The following is an 8,919-nucleotide window of genomic DNA, read 5'->3' as shown; positions in this document are numbered from 1 at the left end:
CTGACGCAAAACGCCAAGAACTCTTTCATACGGACTCCGAATTGGGTGATTATTTTTTTCTTGGAAATTAGATTTCGTGCAATTTCCAACACAATTGGATTCACCTTCAAATTTGTCCGGAGCGTTGAGTTATGAACGAAACAATTTGGTGTTGCAGTAGAATCCGAGATAAACTACAAGTCCAAATGTGTTACATCACCTCCAGTTGGGCCCATTAGCCTTGTACGACCTAGGGTTAGTTTTAGGATGCCTTGGGACATCCTCCCACCTCCTTGGCTGCCACCCATTGCTCCTATATAAGTTGATCCATCTAGTAGCTTTTTGCTTGGGATTTATTTAGTTAAAACTTAGCCAACGCAACTTCGTGTACTTCGTTTGTGTCCAACGACCAGACCAAGACAGCTTCCGGATCCCCACCATTACCAACAATTCATCTATATTCGCAATATTCAGATTGCTTTACCAAATTCTTTCCTGTTCTTCGATTGCTTGCAGGAATACACCTTCCTGGTCAGGTTGATCTAGCTCCGGCGTGGTCAATAACCTCTCGGAGTTGGTTTAGCGATTGCTAAGGCACAACGTCGTGCCGTTTGTAGTCGGATCGTCAAAGTTGACTCCACCAAATTGATAGTTATTATCTCATCAAAAGATCTGGACACCCTCGCCTCTATCAAGTGGTATCGGTTTTCAGGTTGCTCGAGGAGAATTTCCAGTTTTTCGTAGATTAGATTTATTTTCTTACCTATTGTCCAAGAAAAGGCCACAAAAAAGTTAGATCTATTCATCCTGTGTCCAAGCTATTCTGAGCCTTTGCAATTTTCTTTTCATTGATTGCATAGTTGAATTATCGTTTGCATCGTCGTGTCGAGTTGCTGGTCTTAGTGTCTAGTTCGTTTAGAGTTTCAAGTTCTGTTCACATTAGTCACGCCACCGCTGCATCGTTATCCCTTCTGCTGTCCACCACCCATCCATCAATTTCCACCATGTGCTACCCACCGTTCATTTTCATAACCATAGTTGAGATCGTTCACATCTTTGCTTGATCCAATCTGCATCTTATCTAGTTTATTTTGGAAAGAGGGAGAGAGAAAAAAGACAGAAAAAAGAGAGAAAATTAAAAAAAGTTAGAGAAAAAAAGATTGAAAGAAAAATAGAAAAAAAGTGTGAGGAAAAAAAGAGAGAAAAAAACAAAATTCGGATCTATCTAGACTCAATCTCGTAGTTGATTTCGAATTGGAATCTGTTTTATGCACTATTCAGTAAAAGAAGCATAACTTCCTCATACGAAGTCCGTTTTGTCTCCGTGAGTACTCAAATGAAAGCTAACGACGAGCCGCATCTGAATAGTTGCAAAAACTGAATCAATATTTGGCACCTCAAAATCAGTTTCTAAATAGGTCTTTTTGCCCTCCGAAGTTTGCGAACACAGCTTATTCTGATTTTTCAGACCAGTTTTAGAATTTTTTGACTCCTCATATCAACTCAGAATTGATTGATTCCTTTTTCATTTGAAAGCTTTAGTGAGTACCATTCTTGAGAAAAATTATAAAAAAAATTAGCACAAACTTTTCCAAAGGAAAGTTGGAGAGAAAGTTGTTGATATATCATGCTTGGGTGTTGTTTCACATCATTATCTTTATTGCTATTGTGATCTTCACTTATATCTTGCTGCCCAGAGCTACTTCATACTTCATATCCTCTATCGATGCTAATTGTTCTACGTTGTGACCTCATTAGTGTTCTAGGCTCGCGTCTCTAGTCCGGTCTAGCCTAGGACCAGCACAGTACCGTCGTTCAGCGTTTATTCAACATTGCATCTCTGAATTGATTATTGCTAATCTTTTGCTACCATATATTTAAGCCTTCCATGATCCACATATCTCTACACCGTGTAAACATACATTCCCCTGGCAATCTCTTTACTCAATCTTCGGTGTTATTTGACATTCTTGGTTGCCTGTCACCACCTGCTGCCTGGTAAGAACTTGTAAGATATTGATATTTGTTTTACTATGAGCGCTTTACCACCACGCCCTAGTAGTTCATAGGAACATTATTATTGATTTTTTTTCTTGTTTCTACTAATCATGACAGGGACCAAAGATAGAAGTTCTTGTATGACGGATACATCTTCACCATCACGAGAGGTGGGGCAACACAGACAAGCATATGGTCAGGTTATCTCTTTACCATCATTTGAGGGTAGATTTAATCCTGCTATTTATCTAGCTTAGGAGCTTGAAGTAGAACAAGTTTTTAGGCACCATGATTTTTTTGAACTTGAGAGAATGCGAGCTACCACTAGAGCATTTACTGGTTTTTGCTTCTATTTGGTGGAGTGTACATTGTAAGAAAAACATTGATAACCAACCCACAACTTGGAAATTTTGAAAGTTCTAATGAGACAACAATTTTTTCCTCCTTACTATCGTCGTGAATTACTTCGCAAATTGGAACAATTAAAAGAAGGCAGTAACACTGTTCATGCTTTCTACCAAGAGTTCGAATCTTATATGCATCATTGTGACATAGAAGAATCTGAGGATGATACAATGAATATATTTTTTGGTGGTTTGAACCATGATACCCTTGCAAGATTTCAATATATTCCTCGTTGCATTACTGGTATGTATGTCCACGCTTGTACCTTTGAGAGACAGATACATGAGGATGCATTGGGTGACTACAACAGCTACTATTCCAGTTCATGCTCACCACCGCCGGTTGGTTCCTCCACTGTTGCACCTACTAGAGCAGCCCCACCTCTGATTGTGAGCGCGACATCATCTCAAAATTCTGGTACATTGTCAACGTCCATATCTACATCAGCTACATCTTTGCAACAAGGTAATAGTAAAGGTATTAATGGTATAACTTCACATGAGAATGATGCATGCCTAGTTAACTTGAATGCATCATGTGTTGAGTTACCTATTGATTTGAGCACACTGCCTATTTTAGAGAATCTTGTTACTGTCATGAATGCGTCATATGATCAAACAACTGAAATACCAACAATTTTGAGTGCACCCATTGAATTAACTGTTCATGCAAAAGAGCAAATGTTTAAACATTTTCATATGACCACTAATCTTGGTGATGATTATGTGTCCAATGACTTATTGCATGTTTGCTTATTTAAGCATGTTGTAGCATGTAAATTTGATGCAAGTATGGTTTATTCACCAATGTTGGGATGGTTTAATGATGAACATTGTCAATCTTTTGAAATGAATAAGAGCTTCACTTATATGTGCAAACTGAGTTGCAATATTTTCATGCCTTCTACTTCTAGTGATAATTTTTTGAATTTAGATTTTATGGACTATGAAAGTTACTCATGTATACATGTGCCATATGTGCAAAAATCAAGGGAAGTAAAAATGCATGACATATACATATACAACATGTACACCTTGTCTCTTTTGTTAGCCACATTTCAGAGTAAGCAACGCCAAGGACGGCTTTGTTTTCAAGAAGGGGAGGATGATGAGGACATGAATACCTTGGATACGACCAAAAATATATGTATATTTTTTTGGTGAGTTCTAACGCAAACTATGCCATAATTTATTTATGTCAGCCAGGACAAAAATACTTCACAGACTTTTGTGCCACGTCAAATTGCAGGTGTATGGGACATTTGTGCAATCCACATATGAAGATAAGGGGAAAAAGGAAGTTTATGTGTTGTTCAAAAAGTCCTCTCACGTCACTTTTGGGCCAAGAGAAGATAGAGTCCAAGTCTCTCACGTTCTGGATTCAGATTTGGACTGCACAGACATACCTGACTCAAACGCCAAGAACTCTTTCATACGGACTCCGAATTGGGTGATTCTTTTTTGTTGGAAAGTAGATTTCATGAACTTTCCAACACAATTCGATTCACCTTCAAATTCATCCGGAGCATTGAGTTATGGACGAAACTATCTGATGTTGCAGCAGAGTCCGAGTCAAACTACAAGTCCAAAGGTGTTACATCACCTCCACTTGGGCCCATGAGCCTTGTACGACCTAGGGTTAGTTTTAGGCTTCCTTGGGACGTCCTCCCACCTCCTTGGCCGCCACCCCTTGCTCCTATATAAGTAGATCCATCTAGTAGCTTTTTGCTTGGGATTTGTTTTGTTAAAAGTTAGCCAACGCAACTTCGTGTGCTTTGTTTGTGTCCAACGACCAGACCAAGACCGCTTCTGGATCACCACTATTATCAATACTTCATCTATATTCGCAATATTCAGATTGCTTTATCATATTCTTGCTTGTCCTTCGATTGCTTGCATGAATAGACCTTCGTGGTCAGGTTGATCATGCTCCGACGTGGTCAATAACCTCTCGGAGTTGGTTTAGCGATTGCTAAGGCACAACGCCATGCATGTTTGTAGTCGGATCGTCAAAGTCGACTCCACCAAATCGATAGTTATCGTCTCATCGGAAGATCGGGACACCCTCACCTCTATCACCGAGGGCTACTGTCGTTGTCTTTGAGACCGGGGGTGCACAGACTTGCCTGCCTGCGGCCCATGACATGGCTCCGTCGATGACCTGGTACGGCCCAGCTTTAGGATCAACAACCGAAGACCCTCGCGAGGGGCCAATCCTCGCGAGGCGGACGACACCCAGAACTCCGTGAGGGGCGGCCTCCCCAGGCTGGCTCCCGAGAAGCAGCGATATCTATGCAAGATGCACCTGGCGAGGTTCAGATGACATGAGCCGTGACAACCAAGGCCAGGCGGGCACAGTGTACCAGTTTCCTCTTTGGTGCTAAGGAGGCAATCATAGGCGTGGAGTCCTGAGGAATCAGGCAAAGGTTTCCATTTCGGTGCAACAAGACCAAGACCGCCAGGACGGCAGAGCGGAGGTCATTGTCGAGCCCACCACGGCGTCACGACCAGTAGCTTTTGACAGGCGAAGACTACTTTTGTCGGGATAGCATGTACTAGTTCTCTCCCTTCAAATTTGGTCATTGTGGGATCCCTTCCCGCCTTACATTTGGGAAGGGGACTAAGGCCACTATAAATAGGACTTAGCCACCGCCATAGGGGGGATCAATCAGATCATCCTCTCACCCACCGGCTCATCGAGCACAAGAACACCTCTCTTCCCGAGTCTCTTCTCCACTATACTAGTTCATCCTCAGCCCTTCGAGGCCAATCCACCACAAAGCAGGAGTAGGGTTTTACACCGCAAGGTGGCCCAAACCTGGGTAAACTGATGTGTATTTTGTTCATCCAGTTCGTCATGCTAGGCTATGTGATTAGCAAGCATGCAGACCAGGGAGGACGAGTTCTTCGCACGCACCCCAGAGTCCGAACCTCTGAAGGGTATGCGGAACCCTGAATCTGACACGTACGACTATCGGTGTGTGTTTGTTGGGGGTGGGGGAGGGGCAGAGACCTAACTATAGAGAGGTGATCGACTGGTATGTGTGTGAAGAAGGAGCGAGACCTAGATATGTATTGAGGGAGATCGATCGACATACATGCATATGTTGTCGGATCACAGGTTCCGGCAAAACCCTCAAGGTTCGAACTCTGGGGTGCGCATGAAGATTTCCCCCCTACCTATCCATGTCCTAGTTTTTCTAAGATCTCGCAGACTAACTCGACGAACTCACAACACAAGGGACACAAGATTTATACTGGTTCGGGCCACTGTTGTGGTGTAATACCCTACTCCAGTGTGGTGGTGGATTGCCTCATGGGCTGACGATGAACAGTACAAAGGGAAGAACAGCCTCCTGAGGTTGAGGTGTCCTTGTGCTTGGTGAACTTGTGTGTGTGAGGATTCGGTCAGCTCATGCTTGCTTTCCTTGCTTGCTTCCTTTCTCCTCTTTTCCTGTTCTCTCCTCTACTGAGGTGGCTAGTCCTATTTATAGAGGCCCTGGTCCTCTCCCCAAATATTGAGCAGGAAGGGAGCCAACAACGGCTAATTTGAAAGGGGAGAACTAGTACAGCTTATCCTAACAAAAGTGGTCTTCGCCTGCAAAAGGCTCTTGTGGTGACGCCGCCTTGGGCTCCATGGTGACCTCCGTCTTGCCGTCCTGCTGGTCTTGGTCTCATTGCACCGATATGGAAACCTTTTCTTGATGCCTTGGTACTCCGCGCCTGCGCTTGCCCCCTTTGCACCAAATAGGAAACAAGGACGGTGGCGCCCGCCTGGTCTCGATCGTCACGGCTCACGTCAATGGAACCTCGCGAGGTTTGCCTTGCCTTGATCTCTCTGCCCCTCGCGAGCACGCCTTGCAAGGCCGCTCCTGAGGAGGTCTTGCATCGTCCGCCTCGCGAGTCTTGGCCCCTCGCAAGGGTGTTGAATGCCTTGTTGATGAAGATGGGTCGTACAAGCCTGCTAGCAAAGCCACGCTGTGGGCCGCAGGCAGGCAAGTCTGGGGACTCCCATTCTCAGAACGCTGACAGTAGCCCCCGGGCCCAAGGCGCGCTCGGGCTTGGCTTCGAAGCGAAGCCAAGGGTCAAGTGCGAAGCGCCGCAAGCCCCAATAGCCTGCGGCCTTGGTCGACGTGTGGCGGTTGATTGGACGTGGGCGTCTCCGCTTCCCCACGCTTCCTCGGCAACTGCCCGACTGACAAGTCCCTGCGACATGCAAGGAAAACCATCATTACCTATGATCATGGGGGCGCTGGTTGGCCTTCTCCTACTATAAATGAGGAGGGGGCTGAGCCCCTGTCGCCCATTTCTTCTTCTGCCTCTCCCACTTCTTCTCCTTGCTCCACTCCTGCTACCAATGGCATCATCGAGGAGGTTCACTACCGTGGAGAAGGGCAAGGCTCCCCTCAACGAGCCCGAGCTGCTTCCGCCGAAGAAGAGAAGGTCCCATCGCCGCGAGGTGGTCGCGAGGGCGGTGGTGTCACGGCCGTGGTACGAAAGGCCGCATCCTGGGTACCCGCTGCCCTTATATGCTCACGCCGACAATTCCGGAGGGAGGAGCGGTGAGCGGCGCCGCCCGCGCCAGGTCCATGGTCGCCGTGCCGCAGAGGCGCACGCCGTCACCCCAGGGGTCCACGTTGCGGACTCATCGCGCTAGTTCGTGCTCTGGGCTGGGATGCCCCCGAGCACTTGGATTCGCCTCCCGCAGTTCTTCTCAGCCGAGATGCCGCCGAGGGGCCCTCTCGAGCTTTGGCTGCAGCACGCCGACTGTGACGCCCCGGCGACTGGAGCGGAGATTGAGGCCGTCGCCCCTGGGAGGATCTTCATGACCCGAGGCTGGGGCGAGATTGCCCGAGTCCGTCGCGCGGAGGGTGCCCTCGCGATGCACTTCGAGTACGACGACGCCTCCGTGCTATTCTTGAAGGTCTTCGACGAAGTTGGCCGCCACCTGGAATGCTGCCTTGAAGGAGGTCGCCAGGACGGCGCCGCGGTGAGCGCTGGGCCTACCGCAGGCTTCGCCAACAGCTCCTGCAGCGACAGCGGCGACTCCTGGTGGTCCAGTGACTCTCCTGCGCTTGTGGAGTCTCCGGAGACGAGCAATGACAGCTACGTGCCCCCAAGCTCCCCCTGAGCCCGGAGCAGGGCTGCGGCGTCCATCCACCATCGCTGCTGATCTGGATGGGGTTGGCGCTGGCCTCACATGGCCCACTGTTGATGATGGCGTCGGCGACATCTGGTGCATGTACATAGAACTCCTAGGAATTCCTTCCCTTTTGTTCCCTGCGAGGAATCAAGAAATGAACCCCGTGGGGCGTGTAAAGCATATGTAATGCCTTTTGTCAACATAGCCCTCATTATGAAGATTTGCGTGCGCATATCCTGTCGAGGCTTGGCCTCCCCTTTCCAATCATGTGGCAGCTTGGTGCTCTACACTGACAGGTCCCGATCCCCACGCAGGCTGCAGCCATCGCTGGTATGCCAGGTCGCGTGATGTGGTCAAGGCCAGGAGGTAAGCGGCCTGAGGTCCAGTAAGAGCTCCTGAAGCACGATGCTGAAGAGGTCCTCTTTAGCGTGCAAGCAACTGTCTTAGCATGGGAAAGGAAGAGAACATTGCCACAGCAGGGCAGCGAAGGGAGTGAGCGCGGGTCTCGTGCCGTAATGACTGGTGGATCCAGAGCGAGAACTTATCTTGGTTGTCCGGGGTCGGCTCCTCGAGTCATGCCGAACTCGTACGTCGGCCACCGTAGTGTACCTAGGTCGGGCCCATACGAGTCTCCCCCTCTCCCACGCTATCCTTCGTGCTCTACGTCCTCAGGTCCCAGCCCTCGAGCGAGCTCAGCCGCCGCTGGTATGCCAGGTCGCGTGCCGTGGTCAAGGCCAGGGGGTGATGGAAGGAGAGCCAGTAGGAGCTCCTGAGATGCGATGCTCAGGAGCCCCTCTTTTAATACGCAAGAGGATTGCACTTGAGAAGTGAAGGATCAAAAGTATGTCTAGAGGGGGGGGGGTGATTAGACTACTTGACCAAATAAAAACTTAACCTTTTCCCAATTTTAGTTCTTGGCAGATTTTAGCTATTGTAGGACAAGTCAAGCAATCATCACACAATTCAAGCAAGCATGCAATGAGTATATTGGTAGCGGAAAGTAAAGCATGCAACTTGCAAGAATGTAAAGGGAAGGGTTTGGAGAATTCAAACGCAATTGGAGACACGGATGTTTTTCCCGTGGTTTGGATAGGTGGTGCTATCCTACATCCACGTTGATGGAGACTTCAACCCACGAAGGGTAACGGTCGCGCAAGTCCACGGAGGGCTCCACCCACGAAGGGTCCACGAAGTAGCAACCTTGTCTATCCCACCATGGCCATCGCCCACGAAGGACTTGCCTCACTAGCGGTAGATCTTCACGAAGTAGGCGATCTCCTTGCCCTTACAAAATCCTTGGTTCAACTCCACAATCTTGTCGGAGGCTCCCAAGTGACACCTAGCCAATCTAGGAGACACCACTCTCCAAGAAGTAAAAAATGGTGTGTTGATGAT

The sequence above is a fragment of the Triticum urartu genome, chromosome 4 (assembly GCF_003073215.2).
Source record: "Triticum urartu cultivar G1812 chromosome 4, Tu2.1, whole genome shotgun sequence".
NCBI classification, from domain to species: Eukaryota; Viridiplantae; Streptophyta; class Magnoliopsida; order Poales; family Poaceae; genus Triticum; species Triticum urartu.
This window is presented reverse-complemented; position numbering follows the sequence as displayed.